The 26,213-nt window shown below is 44.1% G+C and overlaps 2 long non-coding RNA genes across 4 annotated transcripts; both read right to left on the bottom strand.

Annotated features, from left to right (window-relative positions):
* Window positions 1-5,258: 5,258 nt before the first annotated feature.
* On the bottom strand, window positions 5,259-19,813 carry LOC139162534 (uncharacterized). 3 transcript variants are annotated; one of them, XR_011558342.1, is made up of 3 exons: window positions 11,982-12,278; window positions 10,485-10,607; window positions 5,259-5,535 (listed from the first exon to the last, which is right to left on the bottom strand). It is a non-coding gene; the product is annotated as an uncharacterized lncRNA (long non-coding RNA). The 3 variants fall into 3 exon arrangements; XR_011558343.1 differs by lacking the exons at window positions 5,259-5,535; window positions 11,982-12,278 and adding exons at window positions 19,068-19,160; window positions 19,702-19,813 and having other exon boundaries at window positions 10,372-10,607; XR_011558341.1 differs by lacking the exon at window positions 5,259-5,535 and having other exon boundaries at window positions 10,372-10,607; window positions 11,982-12,282.
* Window positions 19,814-25,464: 5,651 nt separating this feature from the next.
* Window positions 25,465-26,186, bottom strand: LOC139162529 (uncharacterized). The gene is made up of 2 exons (XR_011558340.1): window positions 26,116-26,186; window positions 25,465-25,794 (listed from the first exon to the last, which is right to left on the bottom strand). It is a non-coding gene; the product is annotated as an uncharacterized lncRNA (long non-coding RNA).
* Window positions 26,187-26,213: the final 27 nt, after the last annotated feature.

Here is a 26,213-nt window from a genome sequence, read left to right as displayed (position 1 = left end):
ACGTCCGGTATTTTGCGGAGGCAAAAAGAAATCTATTGGATTTTAATTTTATTATCCGATATCTTTATTATTAACGCCTAATTAATATTAACAAGCGATGATGCGGGTTTGCTACATCAAAGGAATGGGGGAGCAATCCTGAAAGGCAAGGAGGGTGGGGGCAATTCTAATCTCTGGGGGGAGTTGGATCCAGAGGGCCGGGGCCGCCACAGAGAAGGTTCCGCCATCACATTAACGCCGCTATGCCTGATTCAGCATTGTTAACGATGGGGAAACTCCCCTCCGGTGGTCACGTCCGGTATTTTGCGGAGGCAAAAAGAAATCTATTGGATTTTAATTTTATTATCCGATATCTTTATTATTAACGTCTTATTAATATTAACAAGCGATGATGCGGGTTTGCTACATCAAAGGAATGGGGGAGCAATCCTGAAAGAGAAGGAGGGTGGGGGCAATTCTAATCTCTGGGGAGAGTTGGTTCCAGAGGGCCGGGGCCTCCACAGAGAAGGTCCCGCCATCACGTTAACGCCGCTATGCCTGATTCAGCATTGTTAATGATGGGAATCCTGCCCTCCGGTGGTCACATCCGGTATTTTGCGGAGGCAAAAAGAAATCTATTGGATTTTAATTTTATTATCCGATATCTTTATTATTAACGCCTAATTAATATTAACAAGCGATGATGCGGGTTTGCTACATCAAAGGAATGGGGGAGCAATCCTGAAAGGCAAGGAGGGTGGGGGCAATTCTAATCTCTGGGGGGAGTTGGATCCAGAGGGCCGGGGCCGCCACAGAGAAGGTCCCGCCATCACATTAACGCCGCTATGCCTGATTCAGCATTGTTAACGATGGGGAAACTCCCCTCCGGTGGTCACGTCCGGTATTTTGCGGAGGCAAAAAGAAATCTATTGGATTTTAATTTTATTATCCGATATCTTTATTATTAACGTCTTATTAATATTAACAAGCGATGATGCGGGTTTGCTACATCAAAGGAATGGGGGAGCAATCCTGAAAGAAAAGGAGGGTGGGGGCAATTCTAATCTCTGGGGGGAGTTGGTTCCAGAGGGCCGGGGCCGCCACAGAGAAGGTCCCGCCATCACATTAACGCCGCTATGCCTGATTCAGCATTGTTAACGATGGGGAAACTCCCCTCCGGTGGTCACGTCCGGTATTTTGCGGAGGCAAAAAGAAATCTATTGGATTTTAATTTTATTATCCGATATCTTTATTATTAACGCCTAATTAATATTAACAAGCGATGATGCGGGTTTGCTACATCAAAGGAATGGGGGAGCAATCCTGAAAGGCAAGGAGGGTGGGGGCAATTCTAATCTCTGGGGGGAGTTGGATCCAGAGGGCCGGGGCCGCCACAGAGAAGGTCCCGCCATCACATTAACGCCGCTATGCCTGATTCAGCATTGTTAACGATGGGGAAACTCCCCTCCGGTGGTCACGTCCGGTATTTTGCGGAGGCAAAAAGAAATCTATTGGATTTTAATTTTATTATCCGATATCTTTATTATTAACGTCTTATTAATATTAACAAGCGATGATGCGGGTTTGCTACATCAAAGGAATGGGGGAGCAATCCTGAAAGAGAAGGAGGGTGGGGGCAATTCTAATCTCTGGGGAGAGTTGGTTCCAGAGGGCCGGGGCCTCCACAGAGAAGGTCCCGCCATCACGTTAACCCCGCTATGCCTGATTCAGCATTGTTAATGATGGGAATCCTGCCCTCCGGTGGTCACATCCGGTATTTTGCGGAGGCAAAAAGAAATCTATTGGATTTTAATTTTATTATCCGATATCTTTATTATTAACGCCTAATTAATATTAACAAGCGATGATTAAGGTTTGCTACATCAAAGGAATGGGGGAGCAATTCTGAAAGGCAAGGAGGGTGGGGGCAATTCTAATCTCTCGGGGGAGTTGGTTCCAGCGGGCCGGGGCCGCCACAGAGAAGGTCCCGCCATCACATTGACCCTGCTATGCCTGATTCAGCATTGTTAATGATACAAAGCTGCCCTCCGGTGGTCACGTCCGGTATTTTGCGGAGGCAAAAAGAAATCTATTGGATTTTAATTTTATTATCCGATATCTTTATTATTAACGCCTTATTAATATTAACAAGCGATGATGCGGGTTTGCTACGTCAAAGGAATGGGGGAGCAATCCTGAAAGGCAAGGAGGGTGGGGGCAATTCTAATCTCTGGGGGGAGTTGGTTCCAGAGGGCCGGGGCCGCCACAAAGAAGGTCCCGCCATCACATTAACCCCGCTATGCCTGATTCAGCATTGTTAATGATAGAAAGCTGCCCTCCGGTGGTCACGTCCGGTATTTTGCGGAGGCAAAAAGAAATCTATTGGATTTTAATTTTATTATCTGATATCTTTATTATTAACGCCTTATTAATATTAACAAGCGATGATGCAGGTTTGCTACATCAAAGGAATGGGGGAGCAATCCTGAAAGGCAAGGAGGGTGGGGGCAATTCTAATCTCTGGGGGGAGTTGGTTCCAGAGGGCCGGGGCCGCCACAGAGAAGGTCCCGCCATCATATTAACCCCGCTATGCCTGATTCAGCATTGTTAATGATGGGCAACCTGCCCTCCGGTGGTCACGTCCGGTATTCTGCGGAGGCAAAAAGAAATCTATTGGATTTTAATTTTATTATCCGATATCTTTATTATTAACGCCTAATTAATATTAACAAGCGATGATGCGGGTTTGCTACATCAAAGGAATGGGGGAGCAATCCTGAAAGGCAAGGAGGGTGGGGGCAATTCTAATCTCTGGGGGGAGTTGGATCCAGAGGGCCGGGGCCGCCACAGAGAAGGTCCCGCCATCACATTAACGCCGCTATGCCTGATTCAGCATTGTTAACGATGGGGAAACTCCCCTCCGGTGGTCACGTCCGGTATTTTGCGGAGGCAAAAAGAAATCTATTGGATTTTAATTTTATTATCCGATATCTTTATTATTAACGCCTAATTAATATTAACAAGCGATGATGCGGGTTTGCTACATCAAAGGAATGGGGGAGCAATCCTGAAAGGCAAGGTGGGTGGGGGCAATTCTAATCTCTGGGGGGAGTTGGATCCAGAGGGCCGGGGCCGCCCCAGAGAAGGTCCCGCCATCACATTAACGCCGCTATGCCTGATTCAGCATTGTTAACGATGGGGAAACTCCCCTCCGATGGTCACGTCCGGTATTTTGCGGAGGCAAAAAGAAATCTATTGGATTTTAATTTTATTATCCGATATCTTTATTATTAACGCCTAATTAATATTAACAAGCGATGATGCGGGTTTGCTACATCAAAGGAATGGGGGAGCAATCCTGAAAGGCAAGGAGGGTGGGGGCAATTCTAATCTCTGGGGGGAGTTGGTTCCAGAGGGCCGGGGCCGCCACAGAGAAGGTCCCGCCATCACATTAACGCCGCTATGCCTGATTCAGCATTGTTAAAGATGGGGAAACTCCCCTCCGGTGGTCACGTCCGGTATTTTGCGGAGGCAAAAAGAAATCTATTGGATTTTAATTTTATTATCCGATATCTTTATTATTAACGCCTAATTAATATTAACAAGCGATGATGCGGGTTTGCTACATCAAAGGAATGGGGGAGCAATCCTGAAAGGCAAGGAGGGTGGGGGCAATTCTAATCTCTGGGGGGAGTTGGTTCCAGAGGGCCGGGGCCGCCACAAAGAAGGACCCGCCATCACATTAACGCCGCTATGCCTGATTCAGCATTGTTAATTATAGAAAGCTGCCCTCCGGTGGTCACGTCCGGTATTTTGCGGAGGCAAAAAGAAATCTATTGGATTTTAATTTTATTATCCGATATCTTTATTATTAACGTCTTATTAATATTAACAAGCGATGATGCGGGTTTGCTACATCAAAGGAATGGGGGAGCAATCCTGAAAGAAAAGGAGGGTGGGGGCAATTCTAATCTCTGGGGGGAGTTGGTTCCAGAGGGCCGGGGCCGCCACAAAGAAGGACCCGCCATCACATTAACGCCGCTATGCCTGATTCAGCATTGTTAATTATAGAAAGCTGCCCTCCGGTGGTCACGTCCGGTATTTTGCGGAGGCAAAAAGAAATCTATTGGATTTTAATTTTATTATCCGATATCTTTATTATTAACGCCTAATTAATATTAACAAGCGATGATGCGGGTTTGCTACATCAAAGGAATGGGGGAGCAATCCTGAAAGGCAAGGAGGGTGGGGGCAATTCTAATCTCTGGGGGGAGTTGGATCCAGAGGGCCGGGGCCGCCCCAGAGAAGGTCCCGCCATCACATTAACGCCGCTATGCCTGATTCAGCATTGTTAACGATGGGGAAACTCCCCTCCGGTGGTCACGTCCGGTATTTTGCGGAGGCAAAAAGAAATCTATTGGATTTTAATTTTATTATCCAATATCTTTATTATTAACACCTTATTAATATTAACAAGCGATGATACGGCTTTGCTACATCAAAGGAATGGGGGAGCAATCCTGAAAGGCAAGGAGGGTGGGGGCAATTCTAATCTCTGGGGAGAGTTGGTTCCAGAGGGCCGGGGCCTCCACAGAGAAGGTCCCGCCATCACGTTAACCCCGCTATGCCTGATTCAGCATTGTTAATGATGGGAATCCTGCCCTCCGGTGGTCACATCCGGTATTTTGCGGAGGCAAAAAGAAATCTATTGGATTTTAATTTTATTATCCGATATCTTTATTATTAACGCCTAATTAATATTAACAAGCGATGATTAAGGTTTGCTACATCAAAGGAATGGGGGAGCAATTCTGAAAGGCAAGGAGGGTGGGGGCAATTCTAATCTCTCGGGGGAGTTGGTTCCAGCGGGCCGGGGCCGCCACAGAGAAGGTCCCGCCATCACATTGACCCTGCTATGCCTGATTCAGCATTGTTAATGATACAAAGCTGCCCTCCGGTGGTCACGTCCGGTATTTTGCGGAGGCAAAAAGAAATCTATTGGATTTTAATTTTATTATCCGATATCTTTATTATTAACGCCTTATTAATATTAACAAGCGATGATGCGGGTTTGCTACGTCAAAGGAATGGGGGAGCAATCCTGAAAGGCAAGGAGGGTGGGGGCAATTCTAATCTCTGGGGGGAGTTGGTTCCAGAGGGCCGGGGCCGCCACAAAGAAGGTCCCGCCATCACATTAACCCCGCTATGCCTGATTCAGCATTGTTAATGATAGAAAGCTGCCCTCCGGTGGTCACGTCCGGTATTTTGCGGAGGCAAAAAGAAATCTATTGGATTTTAATTTTATTATCTGATATCTTTATTATTAACGCCTTATTAATATTAACAAGCGATGATGCAGGTTTGCTACATCAAAGGAATGGGGGAGCAATCCTGAAAGGCAAGGAGGGTGGGGGCAATTCTAATCTCTGGGGGGAGTTGGTTCCAGAGGGCCGGGGCCGCCACAGAGAAGGTCCCGCCATCATATTAACCCCGCTATGCCTGATTCAGCATTGTTAATGATGGGCAACCTGCCCTCCGGTGGTCACGTCCGGTATTCTGCGGAGGCAAAAAGAAATCTATTGGATTTTAATTTTATTATCCGATATCTTTATTATTAACGCCTAATTAATATTAACAAGCGATGATGCGGGTTTGCTACATCAAAGGAATGGGGGAGCAATCCTGAAAGGCAAGGAGGGTGGGGGCAATTCTAATCTCTGGGGGGAGTTGGATCCAGAGGGCCGGGGCCGCCACAGAGAAGGTCCCGCCATCACATTAACGCCGCTATGCCTGATTCAGCATTGTTAACGATGGGGAAACTCCCCTCCGGTGGTCACGTCCGGTATTTTGCGGAGGCAAAAAGAAATCTATTGGATTTTAATTTTATTATCCGATATCTTTATTATTAACGCCTAATTAATATTAACAAGCGATGATGCGGGTTTGCTACATCAAAGGAATGGGGGAGCAATCCTGAAAGGCAAGGTGGGTGGGGGCAATTCTAATCTCTGGGGGGAGTTGGATCCAGAGGGCCGGGGCCGCCCCAGAGAAGGTCCCGCCATCACATTAACGCCGCTATGCCTGATTCAGCATTGTTAACGATGGGGAAACTCCCCTCCGATGGTCACGTCCGGTATTTTGCGGAGGCAAAAAGAAATCTATTGGATTTTAATTTTATTATCCGATATCTTTATTATTAACGCCTAATTAATATTAACAAGCGATGATGCGGGTTTGCTACATCAAAGGAATGGGGGAGCAATCCTGAAAGGCAAGGAGGGTGGGGGCAATTCTAATCTCTGGGGGGAGTTGGTTCCAGAGGGCCGGGGCCGCCACAGAGAAGGTCCCGCCATCACATTAACGCCGCTATGCCTGATTCAGCATTGTTAAAGATGGGGAAACTCCCCTCCGGTGGTCACGTCCGGTATTTTGCGGAGGCAAAAAGAAATCTATTGGATTTTAATTTTATTATCCGATATCTTTATTATTAACGCCTAATTAATATTAACAAGCGATGATGCGGGTTTGCTACATCAAAGGAATGGGGGAGCAATCCTGAAAGGCAAGGAGGGTGGGGGCAATTCTAATCTCTGGGGGGAGTTGGTTCCAGAGGGCCGGGGCCGCCACAAAGAAGGACCCGCCATCACATTAACGCCGCTATGCCTGATTCAGCATTGTTAATTATAGAAAGCTGCCCTCCGGTGGTCACGTCCGGTATTTTGCGGAGGCAAAAAGAAATCTATTGGATTTTAATTTTATTATCCGATATCTTTATTATTAACGTCTTATTAATATTAACAAGCGATGATGCGGGTTTGCTACATCAAAGGAATGGGGGAGCAATCCTGAAAGAAAAGGAGGGTGGGGGCAATTCTAATCTCTGGGGGGAGTTGGTTCCAGAGGGCCGGGGCCGCCACAAAGAAGGACCCGCCATCACATTAACGCCGCTATGCCTGATTCAGCATTGTTAATTATAGAAAGCTGCCCTCCGGTGGTCACGTCCGGTATTTTGCGGAGGCAAAAAGAAATCTATTGGATTTTAATTTTATTATCCGATATCTTTATTATTAACGCCTAATTAATATTAACAAGCGATGATGCGGGTTTGCTACATCAAAGGAATGGGGGAGCAATCCTGAAAGGCAAGGAGGGTGGGGGCAATTCTAATCTCTGGGGGGAGTTGGATCCAGAGGGCCGGGGCCGCCCCAGAGAAGGTCCCGCCATCACATTAACGCCGCTATGCCTGATTCAGCATTGTTAACGATGGGGAAACTCCCCTCCGGTGGTCACGTCCGGTATTTTGCGGAGGCAAAAAGAAATCTATTGGATTTTAATTTTATTATCCAATATCTTTATTATTAACACCTTATTAATATTAACAAGCGATGATACGGCTTTGCTACATCAAAGGAATGGGGGAGCAATCCTGAAAGGCAAGGAGGGTGGGGGCAATTCTAATCTCTGGGGGGAGGTGGTTCCAGAGGGCCGGGGCCGCCACAGAGAAGGTTCTTCCCCTGGGTCCCGCCATCACCTTAACCCTAACCCTAACCCTAATTTTTTACAAATCAATCATTTTTTATGCACAGACAAGTGAACTTCAAAATTTGATGTACCTCTCTACTTTGGCATTTGAGACTATTTTCATTTTAATAGCAAATACCTCAAAGCCATGATGGCAAACCTATGGTACGCGTGTCACAAGTGGCACATGGAGTCATATGGGTGGACACGCAGGCTCAGGTCTGGTGCACCAGTTGGGCCTTCTGGGCCTAGTGGGAGTCAGGATACATCCTGTTTCACCCTCCAGGGTGGGGTAGGGGAGGCCGTTTTCCCCCTCCCCAAAGGCTGTGCCATCGCGTGCTGGGAGCCATGCATGGGATTATGGGTATGGGCACGCACCCTCTCCCCCCTTTTACCACGAGAACCAAAAAAGGTTCGCTATTGTTTTTATTGTAAGCCGCCCAGAGTCCATTTGTATAAATTTTACAAAGAAATAAACAAACAAATTGCTGCCTTAGAGGTTTAGGAATGAGAGATTCAATTTAACTTAGATGATTTTTTTTCCCTAGCATGAATCAGAATAAAGCTGGAAGGGACCTTGGAGGTCTTCTAATCCAGCCCCCTGCTCAAGCAGGAAATCTTATACCGTTTCAGGCTAGTCGCTTCTTCCCTAAAGCACCCACGATGTCCGAAGGCCAGCTGTCCCGTTGGCTAATTGCCCTCGCTGTTAGGCAGTTTCTCAATGCCAGGTTGCTTCTCTTTGATTAGTTTCCATCGTTTTTGGTCCTGCCTTTCAGTGCTTTGGGGAATAATTTGATACCCTCTTCTTTATGGCAGCCTCTCAAATATTGGGATGCTGCTATCATGTCCCCACTAATCCTTCTTTTCTCTAGATTAGCCAAACCCAAATCCTCCAACCGTTCTTCCTATGTTTTAGCCGCCAGCTCTTGAATCTTCTTAGTTGTCCTTCTCTGCACCTTTCCCAAAGTCTCAACATCTTTTTATACTTTATAAAGTACGCTGCTCAAAAAATAAAAATAAAGGGAACCTTCAAATAACACACTCTAGATCTGAATGAATGAAATACTGAACCCTTCGTTCTGTACAAAGTTGAATGTGCACAAGAGCCTGTATAATTGACTGTCAATCAGTTGCTTCCTAAGTGGACGGTTTGATTTCACAAAAGTTTGATTTACTTGGAGTTCTATTCTGCTGTTTAAGTGTTCCCTTTATTTTTTTTGGAGCGGTATATAATTTATACTTTGTTATCAACCCAGGAGAGAACGCGTAGAAACAGAAAGTCAGAATCAAGGGTGTCATAGTAGAACAGCAATGCAATTGGACGTTAGGATGAAACTTTGTTCTGCTTATACTGGAAGGCAAGATAACAAGGCCACGAACCAGAGGCTTTGTGACAACAACAAAACCTAGAGTTTAGCTGCTGGTTAAGGAGCTAAACTGCTGAAAAATGAGAAAAAATTAAAGCCAGGCCAATTAATAGAAACTGTTTAATCAGAATACTGTTCCCGGGAATCATACGTAAACACAATCCTGTAATGTGCGTTGGGATAAGACCGGAAAGCCTGTGAAATGGAGCCCCTGCGTCTCCTCGTTCTGTGGCCCTTATTTCAGTAGTGTCATGACAGCTTAAGAATGTTCGAGGGGGGAGTGAAAGCTGTTTGACTTTTTTCAAACTCTATTTTTAAGAATTTAACGGATTAAGAGTTGGAAGGACCTTACAGGTCATCTAGTCCAAGCGGGAGACCCTACGTCTGCTTCTACCTAGGATCAAACTCACAAACTCCCGATAGTGAGGGAAGAGCTCCACTTCTTGGCCACAATAGCTGGCTTACAAAAAGTTGAAAGAAGTTGACCGTCCTGTTAAGCATAAGTAGTTGTGTATGGATTAGATATGGTGCTACATCTATTTATTTTATTTGTTTGTTTGTTTTGTCAAGTATGGATTGGTGGTATACAAAGATATAATAATATTTATATACAGGATACTGTACTAGAAACATTAGGACAGGGGATGGAAGGCACGCTGGTGCGCTTATGCACGCCCCTTACTAACCTCTTGGGAATCAGGAGATGTCAAAAGTAGATAATCTAAGGGTAAAGTTTTGGGGTTTAAGAGATGATACTACAGAGTCTGGTAGTGGCTTCCATGCATCAACTACTCGGTTACTAAATTTGTATTCCCTGCAGTCAAGTTTAGAGCGGTTTACTTTAAGTTTGTATCTGTTGTGTGCTCGTGTGTTGTTGTGGTTGAAGCTGAAGTAGTCTTTGACGGGAAGGACGTTGTAGCAGATGATTTTATGGGCTTTGGTTGTCGTGTTTAAGGGGACGTAGGTCTAAGCTTTCTAAACTTAGGATTGTAAGTCTAGTTACATAGGGTATTCTGTTACGAGTGGAGGAGTGGAGGGCTCTTCTAAAAAAATATCTCTGGATGTTTTCTAGAGTGTTTATGTCGGAAATGCGGTGGGGGTTCCAGACAGATGAGCTGTATTCGAGGCTTGGTCTGGCAAAGGTGGTTCTTTCTGACTCTAGTTCAAAAATAGCAGCTCAGCATCAGCTTGCTATGGCTACGTGAATTCTTGCGTGAAGACACGCTTGAGTCTGTCTTGAGTCCTGGTAACTATAAGGACAAGTCTTCTAGCCCAGTGTTTGGAAGTGGTTTGCCAATTACTTCTTCCTAAGCCGAAAGAGAATGACTGTGGTTGGCTTGCATGCATAAGGCAGGACTGGAATTCAGATCTCCACTTAACCTGTAGGCCAAACTAGCCTTCGGTCATGTATGCGTGAATTTGTGGGTGTTGTGTATCTACACAAACACAGGTGGACTCATTTATATTAGGCCAAAACTATGCCGTGAAATCCAATAAAAATGACCAGAACCTAGATGTTTTTAATTCCAATGACAAATGATATTATGGAAGCTTTATCTGAAATGCATTACTAGACAGATTCCATATATCTAGCTTCTATTTTTAAATGCTGCTCACCTCCAATTGCTGCTGTTCCATCTTAGTCAGCAAGAACTTTGAGTAGATGTTGCTTTTTTCAAGAAAGTGTTGAAGTCTCTTGTAGCGCATCTCATTTCAATCTCTGTCCCTATTCATGTAAGCCTGTGAGGGGGAAAAAAGTAATCAATTATAAATATCGACATTAACTGAACGTGCTATTGGAAATATAAACATTTGTATTATCTTTCACCAATTAAAGAATAGTTCATCCCTACTCTTTCCTTCAAGGACCCACTGGAAATACAGCCTTTTATTCAACCAAAGCAGCTACTCATCCAGAGCAGCTGTTTGGCTCTGAATTTTCTACATACAGTGTCAGATAAACATGTTATATTGTTGTAATATGGTGAGGGTGTTCCGAGTACATCAGATTTGATTTATTTTCTATTTGCCAATATATAATTCCTCCCTGTCAATCACGATTGTGATTTTATTTGGATTTATATGCCGCCCCTCTGTGAGGACTGGGGCAGCTTGGAACATATTATATATTAGATTAGATTAGATGGATGAATGGATGGATGGATGGATGGATGACCGGGGTGCTAAGCCGCCCCAGTCCTCATCTATCTATCTATCTCTCTTTCTATCTATATATCCTAATCCAATTAAATTTACAAGTAGTTAATCTAAACCCCATGTTTAAAAATCAATCAGCCCCATTCAAACAGGCAAACACACGTTTTCATACATAGGCCAGGTTGGCTGAGGTATTACTTTATGTTGTGGGTGATTGACTGAATAAATGAATGAATAAATAAATAAATATAAACAATAAATTTCCCACATTTCTAACATTAGATGTCAACTTTCAGCAAGGCAGGGGAAAATGTAGGCTTGCAGGCAGTTTGGGGGAGTTAAAGGAGGTTTAATTTTATTTGCATGCTTTTTACAAGAATTTTAAATTCTGTCCTAAGTCCTTGGAGAGGGGTGGGATATAAATGCAATAAATACTACTACTACTACTAGTAGTAGTAGTAGTAGTCATCATAGTAGTACTAGTACTACTAGTAGTAATTTGGGCGGAGGGGATGGATCTCTGAATTTATTGTGTACCAAAAAAATCCTGGACCACAAATAAAGCTGAGGGACAAAATTTTAGCGAGGGGGGAAAAACATCTAAAACCGAAGCCCTTTTTGCAGGCTGCCCACGTGCCCCCCCCCCCCTTGCTGCTCTCTCCTCGAGGAGAAAAACGACGCAAGGGGGAAATGGAGAAGCATTTATTTTATTTCATTCACTTGCTGGGCGTCGTCGAAGTGGAATAAATGCAAGTCAAGTCAAGTGCGTATTTGGCGGCACACAAAGCTCCGAGGCTGCGTGAAGACAATTCCCTCGTTTCTGGAGGGAAAGTTGAGGCGCTCAATCCCGGTTTCATGTGAGAGAATTAAAATAAATGAAACCACTACGAAGTCTCTCCGGGCCTCCTCCCGCCCCGGAGCCCCGTCCCAGCCCCTCCGAGTGCTCGGGCCCCGCACCTCCTCCGGCCTCCGCCGCTCCGTTTCGCGGCCCTCAGCATCCAGGCGCGCCTTCTCCTGCCGCATGGCCGCCGTGATGACCGCAGCCGCAGCCTCCTCCTCCATGCTGGTTTCGGCCGCCTCGGCCACAGCGGACTCGGCCTCCCCTGCGCTCGGGCTGCTGCTCCCGGTCGGCACGGCTGCCCGCGAGCGTCTCGAACCCTGCGCGCTTCTAGATGGCACAAGAGCGACCACTCAATCCCACCCTGAGGAAACTCGCGCGGTTTTCACTCCTGCACTGAGGCCGACGCTCCCAACACACGCACGACGCCCGCATGGGGGGGGGGGAAAGCTGGGGGGAGGGGGCAGGGCCAGAAAATTCCAGAAAATACTACAAAATTCCGGAAAATTCTAGAAAATTCCAGGAAATTCCGGAAAACTCTAGAATTGCCGCGTGCCTGACAGCAGAGGTGGGTTTTCAGTAGCTTACAAAAGGCAAGGAGGGTGGGGGCCATTCTAATCTCTGGGGGGAGTTGGTTCCAGAGGGCCGGGGCCGCCACAGAGAAGGTCCCGATATCACATTGACCCCGCTATGCCTGATTCAGCATTGTTAAGGATAGAAAACAGCCCTCCGGTGGTCACGTCCGGTATTGCGGACGCCAAAAGAAATCTACAGAATTGGATTTTAATTTTATTATCCGATATCTTTATTTTTAACAACCGATGATGCGGGTTTGCTACATCAAAGGAATGGGGGAGCAATCCTGAAAGGCAAGGAGGGTGGAGGCAATTCAAATCTCTGGGGGGAGTTGGTTCCAGAGGGCCGGGGCCGCCACAGAGAAGGTCCCGCCATCACATTAACCCTGCTATGCCTGATTCAGCATTATTAATGATACAAAACTGCCCTCCGATGGTCACCTATTGCGGACACAAAAAGAAATCTACTTTTTAACTTGGATTTTAATTTTATTATCCGATATCTTTATAATTAATGCCTTATTAATATCAAAAAGCCATGATGCGGTTCGATACATCAAAGGAATGGGGGAGCAATCCTGAAAGGCAGGGAGGGTGGGGGCAATTCTAATCTCTGGGGGGAGTTTGTTCCAGAGGGCCGGGGCCGCCACAGAGAAGGTCCCGCCATCACATTAACCCTGTTATGCCCGATTCAGCATTGTTAATGATAGAAAACTGCTCTCCGGTGGTCACGTATTGCGGACACAAAAAGAAATCTACTTTTTAAATTGAATTTTAATTGTATTATCCGATATCTTTATTATTAATGCCTTATTAATATCAACAAGCCATGATGCGGTTTGATACATCAAAGGAATGGGGGAACAATCCTGAAAGGCAAGGAGGGTGTGGGCAATTCTAATCTCTGGGGGGAGTTGGTTCCAAAAGGCCGGGGCCGCCACAGAGAAGGTCCCGCCATCACATTCACCCTGCTATCCCTGATTCAGCATTGTTAATGATAGAAAACTGCCCTCCGGTGGTCAAGTCCGGTATTGCGGACGCAAAAAGAAATCTATTGGATTTTAATTTTATTATCCGATATCTTTATTATTAATGCGTTATTAATATCAACAAGCCATGATGCGGTTTGATACATCAAGGGACTGGGGGAGCAATCCTGAAAGACAAGGAGGGTAAGGGCAATTCTAATCTCTGGGGGGAGTTTGTTCCAGAGGGCCGGGGCCGCCACAGAGAAGATCCCGCCATCACATTCACCCTGCTATGCCTGATTCAGCATTGTTAATGATAGAAAATTGCCCTCCGGTGGTCACGTATTGCGGACACAAAAAGAAATCTACTTTTTAGATTGAATTTTAATTTTATTATCCTATATCTTTATTATTAATGCCTTATTATTATTAACAAGCCATGATGCGATTTCCTACATCAAAGGATTGGGGGAGCAATCCTGAGAGGCAAGGAGGGTGGGGGCAATTCTAATCTCTGGGGGGAGTTGGTTCCAGAGGGCCGGGGCCGCCACAGAGAAGGTCCCGCCATCACTTTCACCCTGCTATACAGTACCTGATTCAGAATTGTTAATGATAGAAAACTGCCCTCCGGTGGTCACGTATTGCGGACACAAAAAGAAATCTACTTTTTAAATTGAATTTTAATTTTATTATCCTACATCTTTCTTATTAATGCCTTATTAATATTAACAAGCCATGATGCGGTTCTCTACATCAAAGGAATGGGGGAGCAATCCTGAAAGGCAAGGAGGGTGGGGGCAATTCTAATCTCTGGGGGGAGTTTGTTCCAGAGGGCCGGGGCCGCCACAGAGAAGGTCCCGCCATCACATTCACCCTGCTATGCCTGATTCAGCATTGTTAATGATAGAAAACTGCCCTCCGGTGGTCACGTATGGCGGACACAAAAAGAAATCTACTTTTTAAATTGAATTTTAATTTTATTATCCGATATCTTTATTATTAATGCCTTATTAATATCAACAAGCCATGATGCGGTTTGATACATCAAAGGAATGGGGGAGCAATCCTGAAAGGCAAGGAGGGTGGGGACAATTCTAATCTCTGGGGGGAGTTGGTTCCAGAAGGCCGGGGCCGCCACAGAGAAGGTCCCGCCATCACATTCACCCTGCTATCCCTGATTCAGCATTGTTAATGATAGAAAACTGCCCTCCGGTGGTCAAGTCCGGTATTGCGGACGCAAAAAGAAATCTATTGGATTTTAATTTTATTATCCAATATCTTTATTATTAATGCGTTATTAATATCAACAAGCCATGATGCGGTTTGATACATCAAGGGACTGGGGGAGCAATCCTGAAAGACAAGGAGGGTAAGGGCAATTCTAATCTCTGGGGGGAGTTTGTTCCAGAGGGCCGGGGCCGCCACAGAGAAGATCCCGCCATCACATTCACCCTGCTATGCCTGATTCAGCATTGTTAATGATAGAAAATTGCCCTCCGGTGGTCACGTATTGCGGACACAAAAAGAAATCTACTTTTTAGATTGAATTTTAATTTTATTATCCTATATCTTTATTATTAATGCCTTATTATTATTAACAAGCCATGATGCGATTTCCTACATCAAAGGATTGGGGGAGCAATCCTGAGAGGCAAGGAGGGTGGGGGCAATTCTAATCTCTGGGGGGAGTTGGTTCCAGAGGGCCGGGGCCGCCACAGAGAAGATCCCGCCATCACATTAACCCTGCTATACAGTACCTGATTCAGAATTGTTAATGATAGAAAACTGCCCTCCGGTGGTCACGTATTGCGGACACAAAAAGAAATCTACTTTTAAATTGAATTTTAATTTTATTATCCTACATCTTTCTTATTAATGCCTTATTAATATTAACAAGCCATGATGCGGTTCTCTACATCAAAGGAATGGGGGAGCAATCCTGAAAGGCAAGGAGGGTGGGGGCAATTCTAATCTCTGGGGGGAGTTTGTTCCAGAGGGCCGGGGCCGCCACAGAGAAGGTCCCGCCATCACATTCACCCTGCTATGCCTGATTCAGCATTGTTAATGATAGAAAACTGCCCTCCGGTGGTCACGTATGGCGGACACAAAAATAAATCTACTTTTTAAATTGAATTTTAATTTTATTATCCGATATCTTTATTATTAATGCCTTATTAATATCAACAAGCCATGATGCGGTTTGATACATCAAAGGAATGGGGGAGCAATCCTGAAAGGCAAGGAGGGTGTGGGCAATTCTAATCTCTGGGGGGAGTTGGTTCCAGAAGGCCGGGGCCGCCACAGAGAAGGTCCCGCCATCACATTCACCCTGCTATCCCTGATTCAGCATTGTTAATGATAGAAAACTGCCCTCCGGTGGTCAAGTCCGGTATTGCGGACGCAAAAAGAAATCTATTGGATTTTAATTTTATTATCCGATATCTTTATTATTAATGCGTTATTAATATCAACAAGTCATGATGCGGTTTGATACATCAAAGGACTGGGGGAGCAATTCTGAAAGACAAGGAGGGTAAGGGCAATTCTAATCTCTGGGGGGAGTTTGTTCCAGAGGGCCGGGGCCGCCACAGAGAAGATCCCGCCATCACATTCACCCTGCTATGCCTGATTCAGCATTGTTAATGATAGAAAATTGCCCTCCGGTGGTCACGTATTGCGGACACAAAAAGAAATCTACTTTTTAGATTGAATTTTAATTTTATTATCCTATATCTTTATTATTAATGCCTTATTATTATTAACAAGCCATGATGCGATTTCCTACATCAAAGGATTGGGGGAGCAATCCTGAAAGGCAAGGAGGGTGAGGGCAATTCTAATCTCTGGGGGGAGTTGGTTCCAGAGGGCCGGGGCCACCACAGAGAAGGTCCCGCCATCACATTAACCCCGCTATGCCTGATTCAGCATTGCTAATGATAGAAACCTGCCCTCCGGTGGTCACGTCCGGTATTTTGCGGAGGCAAAAAGAAATCTATTGGATTTTAATTTTCTATCCGATATCTTTATTATTAACGCCTTATTAATATTAACAAGCGATGATGCGGGTTTGCTACATGAAAGGAATGGGGCAGCAGTCCTGAAAGGCGAGGAGGGTGGGGGCAATTCTAATCTCTGGGGGGAGTTGGTTCCAGAGGGCCGGGGCCGCCACAGAGAAGGTCCCGCCATCACATTAACCCCGCTATACCTGATTCAGCATTGCTAATGATAGAAACCTGCCCTCCGGTGGTCACGTCCGGTATTTTGCGGAGGCAAAAAGAAATCTATTGGATTTTAATTTTATTATCCGATATCTTTATTATTAACGCCTTATTAATATTAACAAGCGATGATGCGGGTTTGCTACATCAAAGGAATGGGGGCCAGTCCTGAAAGGCAAGGAGGGTGGGGTCAATTCTAATCTCTGGGGGGAGTTGGTTCCAGAGGGCCGGGGCCGCCACAGAGAAGGTCCCGCCATCACATTAACCCCGCTATGCCTGATTCAGCATTGCTAATGATAGAAACCTGCCCTCCGGTGGTCATGTCCGGTAGGGAGCAATCCCGAAAGGCAAGGACGGTGGGGGCAATTCTAATCTCTGGGGGGAGTTGGTTCCAGAGGGCCGGGGCCACCACAGAGAAGATCCCGCCATCACATTAACCCTGCTATGCCTGATTCAGCATTGTTAATGATAGAAAACTGCCATCCGGTGGTCACGTCCGGTAGGGAGCAATCCCGAAAGGCAAGGAGGGCGGGGGCAATTCTAATCTCTGGGGGGAGTTGGTTCCAGAGGGCCGGGGCCGCCACAGAGAAGGTCCCGCCATCACATTAACCCCGCTATGCCTGATTCAGCATTGCTAATGATAGAAACCTGCCCTCCGGTGGTCACGTCTGGTATTTTGCGGAGGCAAAAATAAATCTATTGGATTTTAATTTTATTATCCGATATCTTTATTATTAACGCCTTATTAATATTAACAAGCGATGATGCGGGTTTGCTACATGAAAGGAATGGGGGAGCAGTCCTGAAAGGCAAGGAGAGTGGGGGCAATTCTAATCTCTGGGGGGAGTTGGTTCCAGCGGGCCGGGGCCGCTACAGAGAAGGTCCCGCCATCACATTAACCCCGCTATGCCTGATTCAGCATTGTTAATGATAGAAACCTGCCCTCCGGTGGTCACGTCCGGTATTTTGCGGAGGCAAAAAGAAATCTATTGGATTTTAATTTTATTATCCGATATCTTTATTATTAACGCCTTATTAATATTAACAAGCGATGATGCGGGTTTGCTACATCAAAGGAATGGGGGAGCAGTCCTGAAAGGCAAGGAGGGTGGGGGCAAATCTAATCTCTGGGGGGAGTTGGTTCCAGAGGGCCGGGGCCGCCACAGAGAAGGTCCCGCCATCACATTAACCCCGCTATGCCTGATTCAGCATTGCTAATGATAGAAACCTGCCCTCCGGTGGTCATGTCCGGTAGGGAGCAATCCCGAAAGGCAAGGACGGTGGGGGCAATTCTAATCTCTGGGGGGAGTTGGTTCCAGAGGGCCGGGGCCGCCACAGAGAAGGTCCCGCCATCACATTAACCCTGCTGTGCCGGATTCAGCATTGTTAATGATAGAAAACTGCCCTCCGGTGGTCACATCCGGTATTGCGCACACAAAAAGAAATCTATTGGATTTTAATTTTATTATCCTATATCTTTATTATTAATGCCTTATTAATATCAATAAGCGATGATGCGGTTTGCTATATCAAAGGAATAGGGGAGTAATCCTGCAAAAGCCTTAAACCCAGTTAAGAAGGGCTGTGATCATCATCGTCATCATCATATTTATTTATTTATTTATTTATTTATTTGTTTATTTATTTATTTATTTAATCATTTGTTTATTTAATCGTTTACTTATTGGATTTATATGCCATCCCTCTCCGAAGACTCGGGGCGGCTAACAGCAGTCATAAAACAGTGTACAATTATAATCCAATACTAAGAACGAATTAAAAACCCCTTAATATAAACAACCAAACTTACATACATACAAACATACCATGCATAAAATTGCAAAGGCCTAGGGGGAAAAGGAATCTTAATTCCCCCATGCCTGGCGGCAGAGGTGGGTTTTGAGTAGCTTACGAAAGGCAAGGAGGGTGGGGGCAATTCTAATCTCTGGGGGAGTTGGTTCCAGAGGGCCGGGGCCGCCACAGAGAAGGCTCTTCCCCTGGGTCCTGCCATCACATTAACCCTAACCCTCCCCATCCCTAGGGTGGCTGGGCCAAGTCCAGATGCCGGGCTTAAACCCAGTTAAGAAGGGCTGTGATGGCCTGTTAATATCAATCATAAGATTTTAATAAAGAAGTAAATATAGAAGCCGGCAGCCATTATTATTATTATTATTATTATTATTATTATTATTATTATTATTATATTTCTATTCTGCCCTTCTCCAAAGACTTGGAGAATTATTTTGTGAAAGGCACTGTAGATAGTAATCAGGAAAGACTTTAATGAACTCCATCTGTCTAGTGTGGTGGACAGAAGGAAAAGGGGACACAATTGAAATACTGAAAGACGTTCAAGGGTTAAATAATCCGCGCCCTAACCCTAACCCGGGCCCTAACCCTAATAACCCTAATAACCCTAACCCCCAAAATTAAAACGTACTCACCATCCTACGAATCACGCGTTCCAATCGACCCGCTGTTTGGTGGGGAAATGTGGATTTGGTGGTCGTGGCGTTTCCAACCTCCAGAAGCGCTGCCTTCAAACAGAGAGAAAAAAGTTTTTCTCGGGGTGGCTGCTATACCCCTGTTCGCCACGCGATGACGCCATTTTCTAGGCTTTCCCTTTAGCGTTGCGGAGGCGGATTTCTTTCAGTGGTCGTGGCGTTTCAGACATTCGCAACCGCTGTCTTCAACCGACGAGAAAAATATTTATTTCTCGACTGGCTCCTCTACCTGTGGACCGCGCTAAACCGCTATTTTCTGTCCCTTCCCATTAGCGTTACGGCCCTCGTGACGCTTTTAAAATTCGCTTTACGCTCTTCAAAATGGGATTCTTTCTTCTCCACCGGTCCTGCGCCTCGTGGGCCTCCCGGTGTGCTATTCCTATGGCTGGCGCTTCTAGTAATAAACATACCCAATCAGGGCCGCCATCAGGAATTTTAGGGCCCCATACAGCCTAAGTGTCTGGGCCCCCCGCCATTGTAAAACTACTTTAAGTCGCCAAGCCACTCCATTCCTGGGGGATCATTTCCCGCTTTACGCCAAGCGAGGCGGTCCCATAGGCCAGTGTTTCCCAACCTTGGCAACCTGAAGATATCTGGACTTCAACGCATGACACGTTTGCAAGGACCCACTGTTTGGTGGGGAAATGTGGATTCAGTGGTCGTGGCGTTTCCAACCTTCGCAAGCGCTGCTTTCAAACGGAGAAAAAACTTTATTTCTCCAGGGGGCTGCTATACCCCTGTTCGCCACGGGATGGCGCCTTTTTCTAGAGAAAGGCACAATGTAAATCACCCGGCCTTAAGGCTTAGGATGGCCTCATAGTTGATGATAGAAAACTGCCCTCCTGTGGTCAAATCCGGTATTGCAGACACAAAAAAATGTTTTAATAATAAATGATAATCGCTCTTCACACAAAAATAACACAAAACCTACACAACTGACTCTTACATAAGGTGACCAGATTTTAACATTGGTAAAGCGGGACACCATTGAATGACAGGGGGGGGAGTGTTCCTGAAATAAATAAATAAATTAGTTACCGAAATTATCTGACACGAGGAGAGTGTGTATATGTCATGGAAGAGAACAGGCCGTTACTTTTCTCTCCGCTGGGTCAATGAATTTTGATTTTACTACGTGATTTATGCAATTAATATCAATATTTGGTTTGGAACATGGTTTTTTCTTTTATATATCATAAATAGGATGCAATAGAACAGGGGTAGGATTATTCAATCTATCATTAAGCAATTAGAAACATAGAAACATAGAAGTCTGACGGCAGAAAAAGACCTCCTGGTCCATCTAGTCTGCCCTTATACTATTTTCTGTATTTTACCTTAGGATGGATATATGTTTATCCCAGGCATGTTTAAATTCAGTTACTGTGGATTTATCTACCACGTCTGCTGGAAGTTTGTTCCAAGGATCTACTACTCTTTCAGTAAAATAATATTTTCTCATGTTGCTTTTGATCTTTCCCCCAACTAACTTCAGATTGTGTCCCCTTGTTCTTGTGTTCACTTTCCTATTAAAAACACTTCCCTCCTGGACCTTATTTAACCCTTTAATATATTTAAATGTTTCGATCATGTCCCCCCTTTTCCTTCTGTCCTCTAGACTAGACAGATTGAGTTCATGAAGTCTTTCCTGATACGTTTTATGCTTAAGACCTTCCACCATTCTTGTAGCCCGTCTTTGGACCTGTTCAATTTTGTCAATATCTTTTTGTAGGTGAGGTCTCCGGAACTGAACACAGTATTCCAAATGTGGTCTCACCAGCATTCTATATAGCGGGATCATAATCTCCCTCTTCCTGCTTGTTATACCTCTAGCTATGCAGCCAAGCAGTCTACTTGCTTTCCCTACCGCCTGACTGCACTGTTCACCCATTTTGAGACTGCCAGAAATCACTACCCCTAAATCCTTTTCTTCTGAAGTATTTGCTAATACAGAACTGCCAATACAATACTCAGATTGAGGATTCCTTTTCCCCAAGTGCATTATTTTACATTTGGAAACATTAAACTGCAGTTTCCATTTATCTAGTAAAGCTAAATCATTTACCATATTACAGACGCCTCCAGGAATATCAACCCTATTGCACACTTTAGAGTCATCGGCAAATAGGCAAACCTTCCCTACCAAACCTTCCCCTATGTCACTCACAAACATATTAAAAAGAATAGGACCCAGAACAGACCCTTGTGGCACACCGCTTGTAACCTGACTCTGCTCAGAATACTCGCCGTTAACAATAACTCTCTGATGTCTACGCTTCAGCCAGTTGCAAATCCATTGAACTATCCAGGGATTAAGTCCAATCTTCACTAATTCTTCATTTAATATCTATTGAGACAGAAATAATTTAAGTGTGAGGTCTAAATAGAATATTTGAATATTTACTACTACCTGTACTGATTTTTAGGGAGGAAGAGATCCAAGTACCGGAGGAAGCAACAGCCCTAAAAATGAAAAGGCACAAGAAATAACCATTTTGGAGAATTAAGCTATAGCAATTAAATGAGGGATTCAAACAGTAAAATAATGTGATGGAGAAACCAGAAGACAAAGCTGGAATTTTTTCACTGCAAGTGGTTTCTTTTTGTTTTGACATATTATTATTATTATTATTATTAATTTAATTATTATTATTATTAATTTAATTATTATTATTATTATATTTGTATGCGGCCCTTTTCCAAAGACTCGGGATTGGATTGCATTAAACTTCAGCGGCTTTTTATGAATGAATTTTATAAACAATAACATTTTTTGGAACACATAGGGGTAATTATCATCATCATCATTATTATTATTATTATATTTGTGTTCCGCCCTGCTACGAAGACTCGTAGAATTATTTAGTGAAAGGCACTGAAGAAAGTGATTTCTTATGGCATTCCCATGGTCACGTGTTCAACATTGGGATGCTTGGCAACTAGCATGTGTTTACGCCATGCTCATGTGCCCCCTTTTGGGTCTTGTCTACTGGGAAAAACGTGGGGCTCAATTGTCATAAGCCGAGGACTTAGCAATGGTGGGATTCATCCGCTTCTCTCGGGATAGCATGAACAGGTGGGGGCTCCGCCCACCCATCCCAACGTCATGCGCGCACTCGCTTTTCTGAACTGGTAGGGAAGGTAAGTGAATCCCACTTCTGCAGGATTAGCTGCATATTGGACACGGAAACCGGCAGGGGTTTTTGAAGATATTACAAAAATAATGATTTTATCATATAAAAGCAGGATGTCGGCTAAGTCCCCGGCTCTACCATTTCCCTAATGAAGAAAGTCGGCACCCACCTCTCTCCTAGAAGAATGAAATCTTTTAAGAAATATTAAAAAGACAGAATATTGATGGAAGGTGAATCGCAGATTCGTGCTATCTCCTCCCTACTGGTCTTCCGGAAACCCGTTAAGACCTGGGTATTCTGGCAGGTCTGGAATTGCATTGACCGTTGTGTGTGTATGGTTCTTTTTATGACATTTATTTCAGTAATGCAACTTAAAAGATGAAACATACCGTATTTTTGGAGTACTATATAAGATCCACCGGAGCATAAATAAATAAATAAAATAACACAAAGACACCACTTAGTTTTTGTTATGCTGGGCTTCACGTTACAAGCCCCCAAGTAAGTCCAAAGGACATAATGTGAGGATTCTCCCACATCAACCCCCACAGTCCTTGGAGCAGGAGCTGGCCCAGAGCCAACCACAACAGTTTTTGGAGAGGAAAACAGGGAAAATAATCTGTTTACCAGGTATTCATCTGCCTAGTCTGGTCAGCTTCAATGCATTATTTTATCCCTTGGTAAAGCCTTAAAACAAATATTATTCTGAGAGAATAACAATGAAAAAGCTTGCAAACTAGTAGGAGCTGATAACATCATTAGCACCTGGAAAGAAACAGTTGGAGCAAGTAGAGCAATCAAAAAGACCCTGCAAAGACTTAGCCCTTTAAAAACATTCTTCTTTGCAGAGAATAACAATGAAAGAGCTTGCAAGTGGGTAAGAGCTGGGAACATCGTTAGCACCTGGTTAGGGATGGAAATAAACATTCGGAGCAAGTTAGACCAATGGGGAAAAAACCCTGCAAAGACTTAGGGCTTGGAAAACATTCTTTAAAAAAAAATAATAATTTATTAAATTTAATGCATTAAAAATACATTCTTCACACAGAGAAACAATGAAAGAGCTTGGAGACAATAATAGCGCCTGGTTAGGGTTGGAAAGAAACATCTGGAGCAAGTAAAGTAATGATAAAAGACCCCACAAAGACAGGCTTTAGAAAACATTCTTCTTTGCAGAGAGTAACAATAAAAGACCTTGCAAGCCGGTAAAAGCTGTGAACATTGTTACCACCTGGTTAGGGCTGGAAAGAAACATTTGGAGCAAATAGAGAATGAAAAAAAAAATCAAAGACAGGGTTTGGAAAACATTCTTCACAGAGAGTAACAATGAAACAGCTTGCAAGCCGGTAAGAGGTTGGGAACATCCTGAGCACCTGGTTACGGCTGGAAAGAAACTTATTCAGAGCAAGTTAGAGCAATAAAAAAAAACCTCCCAAAACTTACGCCTTGGAAAACATTCTTCGCAGAGAGAAATAATGAAAAAGCCTGCAAGGAAAGAGCTGGGAAGAGCATTAACAGCTAGTTAGGGCTGAAAAAACCCTACATTAAGAGAATAAGATGCACCCTAATTATCAGCCTCTTTTAAGGAAAACGTTACACCAAAAAATACGGTAATATATGAAAGAGACTCATTACATGCAAAGTAAGATAGTTCAAGCTGTGATTTGTCAAAATTGTGATAATTAGGGGGTACAGCTCATGGAAACTCAAAATCCACCATTTCAGATATTACATGCAAATAATAAAACAAGGATTATACATACAATAATATTGGATAAGGATAAATGTGCATGTGTAAAGGATAAGCGTGCATATCGTTGGAATATTCATGAGCTGAACTGGAAGTCATGTGGTAGCTCAGTCAGCAAATGAGAGAAAAAGAGCTACTGAGCATGTGGAAAGTACTAAGCTTGGAGATGGGTGTGGTCTACAGTCTCAGCCTCTCTCTGCTATGTCTCCATTGAGTTATGTCTCTCTTCATGAAATCTGTCTGCTCTATGTCTTTACTGTGCCATGAGGTCTGTAAGAAGTATAATCTCAACTTCCTTTATAGAAGAATGCATGGCACTGTAAAAATTTTGATATGATTATAAAAAACTTATCCACACACCTTTTTACATCCCAAGTGGGTGAAAACCTAGGTGCGTCTTATACACCGAACATAGCCATATCCAGCCACGCCCAAATAATAATTTATCTCCTTGCAGCAAACAGCAGAAGAGCCTAATTCTGAAGGGAAAGGAGGGACATGATCGAAACATTTAAATACGTTAAAAGGTTAAATAAGGTTCAGGACGGAAGTGTTTTTAATGGGAAAGTGAACACAAAAACAAGGGGGCACAATCTGAGGTTAGTTGGAGGAAAGATCAGAAGCAATATGACTGAAAAAGTAGGAGTTGCTTGGAACAAATTTCCAGCAGACGTGGTTGGTAAATCCACAGTAACTGAATTTAAACGTGACTGGGATAAACATAGATCCATCCTAAGATAAAATACAAGAAATGGTATAAGGGCAAACTAGATGGACCAGGCGGTCTTTTTCTGCCGTAAATGTTCGATGTTTCTATTGAAGTTGCCACAACCCCTCCTGGTAAAATGAAAGTAAAACTAAAATTACACAGGCTAATTGCGGCAGGGAAAGGTAACTGCTTAAACTGGCTGTTTGTTTTTTGCAGCAGGGAGATAAGTCAATAACTATAAATTATTCAAATTATTACACTTGTTTTTTAAAGACTGCTTTATTATTGTTCTAGACAACTTAACAAAATGAAGCAGCTTTTTAAAGAGGCCAGTGCTATTGTATCTTCTTTTAAACAGCAGAGAATACTTTCAGAAACCCACATCAGTTTTAAAGATCTGTACAAGTATAATCTGCAATGTCATGTTTTTCTATTATTAGTATTACGTACTAGTATTAAGATAAGACAGCCGAGTTAAACCCTGATTTAGTCATTTTTGGAATAGATCGATTTAAATAATTGGGAGGAGTTAGTGTGATTACATTTAAGAAAACTTTCTGGGATTAATATGCTGCCATAATGTACATTTCTCCAATTCTTTGCTATTTCTATGGGTCAGGTAGCCATGCATAGAAATACACAGAAAACAGTGTATATCATCTGTGCTGTTTGTTTTCCTGCCCCAAAACTAAGGTGGGTCTTATACTTTGATAAGTACAGTATTTGAATCAGCTAAATGCCGTCGACTGTGAGAGCTTCCAATTTATTTTCTTCAAAAGAGATAAAATTATCTGACACATATATACTCAGTACTTGGACTGGGCCACTTTTGCAGCATTTACTGCCTCAATGCGGTGTGGCATAGAAGCTGTCAGCCTGTGGCACTGCTGAGGTGTTATGGGAGACCAGGATGGTTCAAGAGTGGCCTTCAACTCTTCTGTATTTTCGGTGTCACGTCTCTCATCTTTCTCTTGGCAATGCCCCAAAGACTCCATGGGGTTCAGTTTGCTGGCCAATCAAGCACAGGGTCATTGAGCCGGTGATTTCGGCAGTGTGGGCAGGTGCCAAGTCCTGCTGGAAAATGAAGTCAGCGTCACCATAAAGCTTGCCTACAGAAGGAAGCATGAAGTGCTCCAAAATCTCCCGGTAGACGCTACGTTGACCCTGGACTTAATGAAGCACAGTGGACCAACACCAAAAGATGACATGGCTCCCCAAATCAACAGAAACTGTGGAAACTGCACACTGGACTTCAAGCATCTCCATTCTTCCTCCCTGCACTGGAGCCTTGGTTTCCAAATGAGATGCTAAAGTTGTTCTCATGAGAAAAGAGAATTTTGAAAATCACTCCTCCATGTGCTTCCTGTGTCACCCCAAATCGCTTCCCAAAATCACCGCTCCAAAAGCTTCCTACGCCGCCCTGAAGGCTGCCAGGCGAGTCTCGAGCACCTCGCAGAGCGCAGGCGCGCCAACCTCCGAACCCGCCTCCAGGC

The sequence above is a fragment of the Erythrolamprus reginae genome, chromosome 1 (assembly GCF_031021105.1).
Source record: "Erythrolamprus reginae isolate rEryReg1 chromosome 1, rEryReg1.hap1, whole genome shotgun sequence".
NCBI lineage: Eukaryota > Metazoa > Chordata > Lepidosauria > Squamata > Dipsadidae > Erythrolamprus > Erythrolamprus reginae.
Note: the sequence above shows the minus strand (reverse complement) of the source record. Positions and strands in the feature narration are given on the sequence as shown.